Below are 13,537 nucleotides of genomic sequence, written 5' to 3'. Positions count from 1 at the left end.
GCAGCGTTAATCAAATCAGTGCTGGGGCGGGCGGCGGTGACCAGATCATCAGTGTCCACTGTCCAGCGCCGCAGCGGGCGGGCAGGTAGCAGCTATTACATCTTGAAAAGAATGTGTCAAATGACTCTCTGGCTTTTGATTGGCTGAGATAGAGCACTCTCAGCCAATCAGCTGCCGAGGAGTGCTCTATCTCAGCCAATCATTAGCCGGGCAGTCATTTGACATGTTATTTTAAAGTTGTAATTGCCGCTGCTGCCGGCCCGCTACGGCGCTGGACAGTGGACTGGACACTGATGATCAGGTCACCGCCGACTGCCCCAGCACTGATCTGATTACCACCACCGCCCGCCCACGGCAGTGACAAAAAGCTTATGATCACTGGCTGGACGTCTTCCTCACGGCACCCCCTGGCCACTCATTTAAGAGCCGCCACTGCCCGCCCGCTGCAGGAGGTCGGACGTAATCGTACATGCTGCACATCCGACCTCCTGATCCGGTCCGATGGGCACGGGAACGCGCATCGGATCGGATCAAATGTCAAACACATGCGATTTTGGGCCTATTTCACGCGATTTAGCAGCCCAAGTGCTCAAATCGCATGGAATCGGTCCAACATCGCATAGTGTATGGGGGCCTTAAGTATGTGTGTTTGCTCATTTCCTAGACTGTAAGCTCCTATAGGATTTTGTCTTGCACACAATCACACAGTTATACACCAGATTATGCATAGATCTTACGTTGCAGCTGTAGGCTCAAGACGCCCTCTTGATTGCAGCAGGTCGAATAAGTCTCCTCCGTTGGCGTAGTCCATGACGAATGCCAAGATGTTCTCGGTCTGGAAGGTCAGGAGGCCATGTACTAAGAAGGGGCTCCCAGATGTTGATTGTAGGGCCCTGGTCTCAATCCTTGTCTTCTCTTTTTCTCTCTCTGACAGTCCCTCGTTGTTCACGACCTTTATGGCGACATCCGTCTTGGTGGAGATCTCACGCGCCAGCAGGACCACTCCATAGCCGCCCTCTCCTAACTCACGGCTGATCTTGTACCTGTCCATGAAGAGAGGTTCCTCCTTGTCTGGTGGTGAGACGCTGCTTGGTCCTTGTGGAGCAAAGTAAGAGACATTATGAATTTATTGTTTAACAGCTAAAGACACAGTAATATGATGATAACTGAAGTGGGAATACTGGGACCACAACATAAAACACACTGTAGGGTTTTACAAAGCTGAAGATACTTATAGCTAATCGGAAACATTTTTTAAATAATGGCACCTTGATCACTTTTGAGTTTAATAATTTTGTTGCGTAACTGAATAGTGCCTATTTGATATTGTAGGAATGGAGCATGTGCATTTATGTGTTGTAAGGAACTGGTAGTGATGCATTCTCATGCGAATTTAAGCAGGGAAATTATTGCTAGTGATCAAAAGGATTGCCTGGGGTTCTAGTGACCAAGCCAATGCCTCTGAGCTAATCCTGTAGTTACTGGCCATACCGTTCTGGCACTAATCACATTGCCTGTAGTACATTTGTAATGGCATTGAGCTACAATAGATGCCAACCATTACATTCGCCTTCATGTCCAAGTTTGACACGGGATATAATGCGTTTTGTTGTCCTATTAACAGCCTGAAAGGGTTTGCATCTGTATTCCTATATGTGAAATTCATGTTAACATACATTACTTTAGATTAAATATCTAATATTGTACCAAGTCCATAATTAAATGAAGGGAAAAAAACCACCATGACACCATGGGGGGAGGGGGGGGGGGGGATTTACTAAGATGTGTATTCTACTTCACATGTGATGTTGCTATGGGCAACCAATCAGATCCTGTCTTCTAGAGGATGCTAAATAAATAAGAAGTAGAGTGTGATTGGTTGCCTATAGCAACATCACATGTGAAGTAGCATACACATCTTAGTAAATTTCCCCCCATGAGTCATTACAGCGGGTGACACCAGCCCTACATTCTCCAGTTATCACCATGGCTGTCTTCCCCAGGGGGGTTGGGCTGTCACGTATAAATGCAGGCACCGCCATCCTGGGTATTACCACCTTTAGTGCCAGTAAACCTAGAGCTATTCTGTAAACCCCCTGATGTTTGGGTGTGGGGTTAATAAAGTAATAATCATAGTAATGTTAGGATTAGGCTAGGTAAAGGTAGAAGAACATTCATACTGTGTTTTCATTGTGTAAATGACACTGCGAATGCCGGCATATGCCTGTCACCAAACTGAGCTATACTGTAGGTTACAGCACCTTTGTAGTTGTGCACCTTTCTCCATAAATATTACAGTAGTTTTACTAATCCATTTTTTTTAGACTGTCTTTATCTGAATAACTGTAGTAACCAATGAAGTGAATATAAATTACATATAAAACATTATTTATATTTTTTTTATATAAACAATATTCAACTTTGCCAATGTGAAAATGAACTACAGTGCAAGGACATCCAACTACATTTCCGCTTACCTGGTCTTGGCTGATCTTCATCCGGGTCTTTAGCCTCGCTTGCCGCTCTCTTTCTCTCTTCCAGCGATTCTTCCTCTCTGGATTTTCTTGATGAAGTGTTCTTCACTGTCTTCTGGTCTTTCTCCTGCATCTTGCTGCTGGACTCCTCAGGTGCTTCCTTTTCAGGCTTTCTTGATGTCTCCTTCCTGCACCTCTTCTTTCCGGCCATCTCCTCTGTGTTCTGGTCTGTCTTCTGTATCTTGCCGCTGGGTTCCTCCTCAGGTGCTTCCTTTTCAGGCCTTCTTGAGGTCTCCTTCCTTCTCCTCTTCTTCCCGACCATCTCCTCCATCTTCTGATCCGGCTCCTGCATCTTCCGACGGGTACACCTGATCCAAAATGTCAACTTACCTCTGCTGATCAGGCTCCTGCGTCTTCCGACGGGTACACCTGATCCAATCAGTCGACTTACCTCTCCTGATCTGGCTCCTGCGTCTTCCGACGGGTACACCTGATCCAATTGGTCGTTTACCTTTCCTGATCTGGCTCCTGCGTCTTCCGACGGGTACACCTGATCCAATTGGTCGTTTACCTTTCCTGATCTGGCTCCTGCGTCTCCCGACGGGTACACCTGATCCAATAAGTTGACTTTCCTCTCCTGATCTGGCTCCTGCGTCTTCCGACGGGTACACCTGATCCAATTGGTCAATTTACCTTTCCTGATCTGGCTCCTGCGTCTTCCGACGGGTACACCTGATCCAATTGGTCAATTTACCTTCCCTGATCTGGCTCCTGCGTCTTCCGACGGGTACACCTGATCCAATTGGTCAATTTACCTTTCCTGATCTGGCTCCTGCGTCTTCCGACGGGTACACCTGATCCAATTGGTCAATTTACCTTTCCTGATCTGGCTCCTGCGTCTTCCGACGGGTACACCTGATCCACTGAGTCAATTTACCTTTCCTGATCTGGCTCCTGCGTCTTCCGACGGGTACACCTGATCCAATTGGTCAATTTACCTTTCCTGATCTGGCTCCTGCGTCTTCCGACGGGTACACCTGATCCAATTGGTCGTTTACCTTTCCTGATCTGGCTCCTGCGTCTTCCGACGGGTACACCTGATCCAATTGGTCAATTTACCTTTCCTGATCTGGCTCCTGCGTCTTCCGACGGGTACACCTGATCCAATAAGTCGATTTACCTCTCCTGATCTGGCTCCTGCGTCTTCCGACGGGTACACCTGATCCACTGAGTCGATTTACCTCTCCTGATCTGGCTCCTGCGTCTTCCGACGGGTACACCTGATCCAATAAGTTTACTTACCTCTCCTGATTCGGCTCCTGCGTCTTACGACGGGTACACCTGATCCAGTAATTGGCTTTCTGTCTCCTGAAATCGCTTTTTCTCCCCTTCTCAATCCTCTGCTTGCGCTGCTGCTTCCTCCTCTGATGCTGTCTGCTGCAGAGATGCCAGTTGGAAAATAACTGCCACTCTTAGCTATGAAAGTGTATAGCTTGGGTCATGTGACCAGCTTGCTGCTCTCCCATATACACTCTATAGTATCCATGCTAATGGGTCTAATTTTATTTTTAGGATTTCTAAGTTGCTATAACTTACCCTGTTAATGTTATTTGTGCCTAATTTCAGTGAGATCCTATGTACATGTTCCTAATTTATAATCTAACTGCAGGAAAGGAACATTAAATGTACATAAATGTATGGCTGTAACTATTTCACCACAATAATACAATAGAATACAGCCCTCCGGGGTAGTGACAATCAGGTGCCTATGTTATTTCACTTTTAAATACATCTACTAAAATATCTGTTTTATAGGGATGGCCATCGTTGCCATTGCCATCGATGGCAATTCTGCAACTGGCCATCGATAGTGCTAAACTATGCAATGGATGTCCATCGATATTTTTACATATCAATGGTCATCCATTGTGTTTGATTGATTGGGCTGTGGGCCAATCAAAACACGGGGGACGGGGCTTCGCTGGTGTCGGGGGGCAGAGCTATGCTCTGTGTCCCAGCACTTTTTAAAAAAAGGCAAACATCGTTTTGCTGTTCCATCGATGGAGGGAAACATCTGGTTCTCCCCCATCTATGGCTAAAGTATTCGACATTGGCCATGAACCATCGATGATTTTGAATCATCGATGGTCAATGGCCATCCGTACTGTTTTACTTTTGTCTGTATTGACATGTGAGAGGGGAGTTAGGGATGGGAGTGGGGGAATAACAGATCCCCCAGCACGACCCCTTCCATCAGGTACAAGAGGATCTGCTCTTGGGCTTCCCCCTGTTTATGATTGTAGTCACCTGTGTTGAACTAGATAATTGATGAGAAAGCTGTTTCACTGCAGGTAACTGCACCTGGGAAGTCCGGGAGCAGAGCTTTCTGTACCTGATGGAAGGGTCCTATTGGACGGTCTGGGTACAAGTGTATAGAGATGCAGCAATTACTCAGAGGAGTAGGGTTTTAGTTAGCAAATGCTTATCATACAGTGAAAGTAGCATTATTAGTGGTGGCTGTGTGTGTGTGGGGGGGGGGGGGGTGAGGGGTGTTGCTGTTATGGTGGCAACAGGAATGCTACAGTTTTAGCTAATTCAAAACGTTGTCCTAAAATAGCAAGTATATTGTTCATGGAGGCTGCCTGTCTAATTCTATCGCTACAATGATAGAAAGAACTATACTGGTTGCACTAGACCAGTGGTAGCCAACCCTAGCCCTCGAGAGCTACCAACAGTTCACATTTTCCAGACAACCTAGCTGCTGCACAGCTGCACTCATTAATCACTGACACATTTTAAAAGATACACAGGTGGAGCTAATTACTTCACTTGTGATTCTGTGAGGAGACCTGCAAAACATGCACTGTTGGTAGCTCTCGAGGACTAGGGTTGGCTACCCCAGCACTAGACACTTAAACAGCTGACGCTGATGATTAAGGTTTCACCAACCCCAAGGACAAAACAAGTGCAAAAAATTTCAATGTGGCGGATATGATAATGAGACCTGCCAATGCAATGGTTAAGGAAGATCAGTCAAAGACAGAATGAAAATCAGTGACAACAATTGTTTCCCCACAAACAATACATCTTTATTTCGTTGATTTTCTTCTTCAAAAGTGTGTACCAGCCAGGATTATTGAGCCAGCAATTGGGGCGTTGCAGAGTCAGGGGGGGAATTCATGTGTTCCGTCTGCTGCCTGCTTATGCCGACAAGTGTGTCCAGTCTCTCTCTCTCTGCCCCAACTCTCTCTCTCTCTTGCTCTCTCTGCCCCAACTCTCTCTCTCTCTTGCTCTCTCTGCCCCAACTCTCTCTCTCTCTCTCGCTCTCTCTGCCCCAACTCTCTCTCTCTCCGGACGGAATGTACAAAGCATTGGCGGTACATCCCACTGACCATCGCATATGTAGATGATGTAGTTTGGAATGTCCATTCCGTTTCTTGCCTGCTCCCCCTAATAGCTCACTTCATCAGAGCATCAAGTGCTGTCACGCACCGGAGGATGTTTCTCCTCCATGAAAGTGCCATGGGCGTCTCTATGAAATGCTGGGCATTCCCATGGGAACGCAGCCAGGCCGATGCCTACTTGGGGTTCTCTATGCTTAACCATTGTTTCTGCCAGGGCTACACTATTCTTGCACCCATTAATAAGCAGTATGGGCCTTATTCTGGTTGGCTCGCAAAGCAGTGTTATTTTGCTTCTTTGTGAGCTTTGTAGCACCGCCCAAATGCCCACACCCCGCTATTCGCATATTTTCCCAAAATCATTAGATGGTCGATTTCTGAAGCGCTCACTCCCTTGTGACTTTTTTTAGTGGCACCCTGCTCCGTGAACATTGTGGGCAGCTGACATTCGGTGACGTCTGCTGCCGGCCCCCGGAAGGCAAGTAGCCACCCCCGTTCCCTTGCTGATGCCCAGCATTTCCTGGGTGCATCCAATATTTTTGTGAGTACGCCCAGGAAACCCTGCGAAGGCCCCCTGCCCGCCTACTGTATGCACACCCCGCTACGAGCACCTCGGAGACTATGCAAATCTCCGAGGACACCCGCAGAGAAGAACGACTGATTAGATGTTTTCTTACAGTAAACAAATGTATTCTTCAATTCTACTGTATTATGTTACAACCAATGAACATTCTTATTGTACTCGTAATTAATCACTTTAAATTGAACACATTCAAATATCTGTACCATTTAATAACTCTCTATTCAACCTTTTGCTGTAACACCTAAGTGCTTAAATATCTATATTATTGCGCAATAATATGCAAACAAACTTACAAATCTTAAACGCTAAATAAGCGCTTTTGCCCTTTTTTTAGCCCTGACCCAATGTTCACAGTTCCGTAAAGCTGCAAGCAACTCAGAGTATGCTAAAGTGCAGATGAAGGTAAGTTTTAGGCTGTTCAACAGAGCTGTCACTTAAGTTTCTATGCTCCGCTCCACACAAGGTGAAATGGTTCTCCCAAATATATCATAGACCATGGATCTTTAATGGCCCCCCAGATGTTGTGAAACTACTTGTTCCAACATGCATTGCCACATTTTTTTTCCTATAAGAGCATGCCAAAACTGTCAGGGCATGCTGGGACATGTAGTTCCACAACATCTGGAGGGCCACAGGTTGAAGACCTGTGTCATAGACCATTGTAAGTCTCCGGCCTGTGCTGAGCACCCTAGGGCTAGCTAGACAGCATATGGCAAGGGTCCTAAAGCCGCCAGATTCCTGCTATGGTACCATAGACCCTGGCTGCTTCAGGCATTTGCAATAGCATGATCAGAGACTATAAGCTGCTAATAAAATGTAGTATTATATGCATGTACACTTGGTAGTAAATGTAATGGGAGTTGATGGAAACTTTTTCTCTCCCCCAGGTCTCTGGAGCGTGTACCCAGCCGATCCCATCATCGTACCACTTATGGTCTCTCCAGTTGTTTCCTTCCCAGGATTTCACCTTTCACCTGCAGGTGTCACCTCCGGTAAGCTGTTCTGATCTACTCACCAGTGTCCTTAGTGCATTTACAACCAATACGCAGCCATCAGCTTGGGTTACACTGCGCCAGTCTTCCCAGAATCCAGACACCGATTATACTACATTGCCAGTATTAGTGTAAGGTCATTAGGCAATAGATGCGCCTTCTAGCACCTGACATCCCCCTCTATTGTCTGATACTTGTGCAGTGTTCATGCCTCATACACAGGAGTCTTCTCTAACTGTCCCTCTTTCTGTCTCTCAGGGAGCAGCAGGATGCTATGACACTTCTCTGGATCCTTCACAAGTTACAGACTATTTTTTCAGTTTTTACCGACCCTGAGAATGACGTGCTCGTTGAACAGCTGGAAAAAAAACACAAATTTTTCCTTTTTTTCCATTGGGCACAGAAAACGTGCCCGTGCCCGTGCCCCTCCCCCTCCATGCCCCCCAGACTGCGGGCAGTCGCGGGGTGACCCAAACCCCTCACTGGATGTGCAACACTGGACCAAACCAAGCAGCACTGGAATCAACTGGGCACAACTGGAAATCAGTAAACCATCACACTGGAGACACAGTGAACGATCCCCACGCAAGAAAAATGTGATTGATTTTCTGTATGTTAAATGTTATGTATGATTCTATTACAAACCTTCCCTTTATCTGTGACCCTCCCAATCCTTGATTGAAGTTACCAGGAAGACCCCATCTCCGATTGTTGTTAACCATCTCCGCAAGCTGTGTAGCTCAGCAGTCTGACCTGTTAGCTGCTGCCACTAAGCCAGAGGCTGCACAAGCCGTTTTACGTTACTGAGATATCTTTGTGCTCTATTGTATTTTATGTGAATCCTTTTTTTTTTGGATCTTGTTTGTTTTGTATTTAATTCTCTAACCACAAAAGTGCACTTAATCTTAACATGGCGTGAGGACCAATATTGTGCCTCGAAAAGAAGGGGGGCAGTGATTAGTGCCAGATGGTGAATCTGCGCTCCCTAAACTGGGCACGCGGCGCGCCAGCGCTGTGCAAACAGATGAAGTGGTGACTTTATTATTACGGACCCAGATACCAGACCCCCGATCGGTCTTTCTGACGTCATTTCTGCTCTTAATGTTACAATCCTGTAAGTATGGTTTTCTTACAGTTAGTAAGACACTATCGCATTGTATCATTTTAACCCTTCCATGACTGGATGTCCAGGCCTATAGTATTGGAAGGGTTAAACTGCCATTTTAGCTGGACCTATGAGCTCAAAGCATTTTTAATATTTGTTTTTATCAAATTTCCCAATTTGTATTTATATTTCCCTTGCTACTCTCCTTGCGCTGTTATCCCCTTCCTCTTACCCTGTTCTTTGGGTCTGAAGTAAAAAATATATATATCTTGTCTGCATATAAATCCCCAAAATATTAATAATTATTTGTACTGTGACTGGTGTTTTGTGACTGCAGAAACATTGATTTTGGAGGCCCTGTAGACGCCACCACATAACACTACAGATAAAGGGGTTATTCTGGTTGATCGAGTCCACCAAACCCGGTCTTGCGAATGGTGGCCCGGCCACCACCCATTCGCAAGGGCTATTCCCTCGCAGGGCCTGCAAATGGATGTTACACAGTAACATCCATACGTAGCCTACTGTAATCCACTCACATCATTCGATGGTTGGCGACCATCGAATGATGGCAAAGGTGCACGCATGTTAAAGTGACTCACATTTACATATGCGCGGATGCTCGGGAGTTAGCGGGCGGTCAGCTGACCCCCACAAGGGAGAATAGCCGCTGCCCGTCTGTCAGGGGTTTAGCAGTCGGGATTCCGACGTTGATGTAATTACTGTCGGAATCCTGACTGCCGCTCAGTCATCCGGCACCTATAAAGACAACCTGGTGCCACTGGGGAACAGAATATAAATCAGAAGCCACAGAATGTTGCTGGGACCCCTTACTGCGCCAAGCCATCACCCTGCCAGAATAAGCCTTGTAGGCTTGGGTTTGCTCTGCTTACCTGAACCAGTTGCTGATGTTGTTGTTGCTGTTGATTGTAGGTTACAATTATTCTTATTGCGTAGATTTTTGATAGACTTATACAATAATGAGTTTATCATATATATATATATGACCTTTGAGTATAAATAACCCTGTTCCAATATAAACAGGAGATTGTTATCTGATATAATACAATATTAATTTTAATAATATGTAGGGACAAACTCCCTTTCATTGAAATCACATTGGTCAGGTGGAGAATGTGAAGGAAAGCTGTGAGACTGGAGACCAAGGAGCATTTTATTCACCTAACAGATAAAGTTATAGACATGCCCAAGGCAGGAAAGGCTACAAGATAATAGCCAATAATAAAGGCCAAGTGCTCTGATGTCCCACTATAGGATCAGTGGTGAAATGTAAGCTACTGTATGTCCTGCTGCCCAGGTGCTGCCTAGACCAAGCCGCCCATCACAAGTCAGTGGTAGAGCCAGGAGACTGGTGAGAGACCCACAGGGTAGCCGACTATTATTATAGGAGGACCTACAGAGCTCAGTGCCTCAGGTGGGAGTGAGGATGCACCAGTCAGCAATATGAAAAGCTCTGCACACAACTGGCCTGTATGGGAGGGTGGCTAGAAAGAAGCCATTATTAGAGAGACTGCATCAAAGCACATCTGCATTTGCAGAAAACATCAAAGAGACTCAGATACAATGAGCCAGATGTATCAATCTTCAAAGGTGATAAAACAGAGAGAGATAAACAGCCAGCCAATCAGATCCTACCTGCCATGTTACAGGCTGGGTTAGAAAAATGACAGGTTGGAGGTGATTGGATGGCTCTTTATCACTCCCCACTTTATCACTTTTTGAAGCTTGATACATCTGGCCCAATGTGAGATAAGGGTTTGTGGTCCCATGAACCAACAATTAAGCTTTGTTTCCTCATCTATAAATGCTCTGGGTGGCACACAGCAAATGAATTACAGATTCCTCAGCAAGCACCATCCTAACTGTGACTTATGGGGTGGGGACATTCTGTATTGTCATGGGGATGCGTTTCTTCAGTGGGGTCTGGGCAGCTTAGAAGGATAACCTTTTAGGACAACCTGATACAAGGCCAAAGCAATACTGACATTGCTGAACAACAAAAAAGTAATTACCCTGCAACTGTGATACCCCCAAACTATCGGCCAATCACTTTGTTGTTTACATTTCGGGTTATAGTTTGTTTAACATCAGTAATTTTATTGAATTTTAATTTTTTTTTGCAAAAGGAGAGGGATACAGAAGGAAGAAATATAAAGGGGGAAGGAACATGACAAAATCACAATACACAATATTGGCTTCCTTGTACACTTTTACACTGTGTGTTCTAGGAGCAGGAGAGATGTGACAGGGGAACCATTTGCAGCCATGAGGCTGTATGTTCTTTAACCCGATCAAACCTGTGCAGTGAAGAACAATTGGCACGAGCTGCAGTGATACACATGGCTGCAGCCCTGTACTCACAAAGGTAGTACAGCAGCATCCTGCAATGTCCTGGCCAGTCAGGATGGCTACCTAAAAGACGATCGCAACCGGCTGCTGACAAGAGTGCAGGGACTGGCTGGAGTAGGTGCGGTGGTGCAAATAAGGGAGTACGGAGTGGTACGGCGTACCTATTAGAAATATGGTGCAGATACACCGTATCACCTTGCATTCCCTGCTGCGCTTCTCCCACCCCTCTGGCGGGTGCCGCCAATGAGAGGTGAAGGAGAGAGCAGAGCAGCACCACAGGTTCCCCCACCCCTCCAGCACCTCTGCCATTGAGAGACTAGAAGAGTGGAGCGCAGCGTGGCAGGCTTTCCTCACCCCTCCAGCGTCTCTCAGCCATTTCAAATATAGTGCAGCTCCGGAGCCAATCAGCCTGGGGTCAGGGGCCCAGGGGGGGCATGAGCCGACATGGTTGGAGGGGGCCCCCTGAGCAAAAAGCATGTAATCCCCCCCGCCTTGGGCAACAAGGATGTAAACCCTTTTCCATCCCCTGGGCAATGAATGTGTAATCACTTCATGGCAATGAGCATGGAACCCCCCATGGCAGCAAGCATGTAATCCTCTCATGGCAACAAGCATGAAACCGCCTGTGCCAACAATCACAAAACTCCTGGCATCGAGCACGCAGCTCCTGGCAACTAGCATGTAGGTAAGCGGCACTTATGTGACATAATATGTAATAGGCATTACGGTGTGTGACATAATGACATGTAATGGGCATAATGGCATGTGGTTTAATAAGTAATGGGCATTAACGTGTGGTGCATAATGTGAAGTGGAATTTACAGTGAGGGATATTATGTGTAATAGGCATTACCTTGTGGGGCATAATGTGTAATGGGCATTACAGCATGTGTCATAATGTGGCCATGCCCCTATTGTCCTGTAACCACTTGTTAAGTTTCATATGACCACGCCCCCTCATGACACATGGCCACACCCACTTTTGGCGCACTCGCTTAGAGTACCGATAAGAAATAATTTCTACTTGCGCCACTGGGTAGGTGCCAGAGGGCAGAGGAAGTTCAGAGATTTGCCAGTCTCTATGGAGAAGTCTGCTCTGATTCAGAGGAGCTGTCCTGGTGCTGAAAGAGGATCAGACGTACAGGTCTGTAACTAGACTCCTCATACACCTCAGAGATTACTAGACTGCCGGATGACAGGAAGTTTATTGTCATTAAGTCCTAAAACAGCGCAGTTGGAGGCTGATTCAGGATCGTGCGTATCGATCCGAGGGGGTGATTTAGGAGTGATCGTCCCCAGTGTACTGATGGTGCTGCTCTGCATGCTTATGGCCAATTATATGCAAGTGCAGGGACGCTGTGCGAACGCTTTCGACACCTGTCAAAGGTGAGGTGCTTGCACGGGTAAGGGAGGAGGCGGGCAAAGGCCGGAGCATGGGAACGTTCAGCATTTTATAAGCGTCCCCATGAAAATGCTGGCCGTTCCCTGAGAACGCAGGTGGGCCGGCGGCTGACCCCACATGATGTCAGCGCCCACCCCCTCTTTGGCGAACTCAGACGGAAAAGAAACTCAGTTTATAAGAAGAGAGAAATCATTTGATGGCCGCATGTGAGGGGATATGTTCGCGTACATCCCCTCGCATGTTACCGATAGGATTCGGTGGCAGGGGGCGCGTGTTATGCCGCTCACTAAGTAGCAACTGACCACTGCTTAGCGAGCGGTACTGAATCAGGCCTTGAATTCGGAACCAGCCCTGATGGTCGGGGTTTGCACATTTCCAATCCCTGACACCGAACGACTTTGGCGGGCCGGATTGGGGGGGAGGGGGTATGTATCCCCAGTCCCCCCTCTCTGAAAGGGTCCCCGTTCAAACCAGCTAAAAAAAAATTTTTTATTTATACAGCTGAGCTGTGGGGAATACATGGAGACAGTTTTGGGTGTAATGTTGTAGAGTTTCAGATAGGTGGCGCTGCAGCGCACAGTTCCTCAGCTTTCAGGCAGCTCCTCTCTCTACACCTCACAGGGCTGTGAGATAGAGCTGCTTCTGTGCTGGTGAGGCTGACTCCCCAGGTATGTGTGCTTTGTTGTTGGTGCCAGCAGAAGGGGCATAGGCAGTGGGGTGAGGAGTGTAAAAACCATTAATACATCACTGTATGCTGGCCCAGTGAGCACTGTGATGTCTTGGTAGCAGCAGTGTGGGTGTGATTGCTTGTGGGGCTTATTTGCTGTAATAATGTCTATAGCTTGTGTGTTTTTATAAACATAGTGTGTGTTTATGCCACATGTGTATGCATGGTATGTGTGTGTGTATGTCCTGTGTGTATGTATGGTATATGTGCATATATGCCCTGTGTATATGTATGGTATATGTGCATACAGTATATGCCCTGTGTCTATGTATGGTATGTGTCTGTGTATGACCTATAGGCTATGTATATACATATATATGTATGTATACTCGTATACTATTTATGAAATACATGCAGATGACTGGTGGTGTAGATGCCGGCAGTCAGAATACAGATGCCATCATCCTATCCCTCCTTGCTAGTGCCTAACCTTCGTGCCCCACAGCCTAACCCTAACCCCCCTTCTTTCTAGTGGCCGAACCC

At 46.6% G+C, this 13,537-nt stretch overlaps 1 long non-coding RNA gene across 3 annotated transcripts in view; it reads left to right on the top strand.

Annotated features, from left to right (window-relative positions):
• Nucleotides 1-226: 226 nt before the first annotated feature.
• LOC146045862 (uncharacterized) overlaps nucleotides 227-13,537 on the top strand; it is an 88,232-nt gene continuing 74,921 nt past the window's right edge. For 2 of the 3 annotated variants that reach the window (XR_014465641.1, XR_014465639.1), the window contains exon 1: nucleotides 227-1,108. This is a non-coding gene — a long non-coding RNA (uncharacterized LOC146045862). The remainder of the gene's footprint in view (nucleotides 1,109-13,537) is intronic. The other variant, XR_014465640.1, reaches the window with a different exon arrangement.

Source organism: Crinia signifera, chromosome 11 (assembly GCF_055691185.1).
Source record: "Crinia signifera chromosome 11, ASM5569118v1, whole genome shotgun sequence".
NCBI classification, from domain to species: Eukaryota; Metazoa; Chordata; class Amphibia; order Anura; family Myobatrachidae; genus Crinia; species Crinia signifera.
The sequence above is the reverse complement of the archived record's forward strand: the minus strand, read 5'-3'. Positions and strand labels throughout refer to the sequence as shown.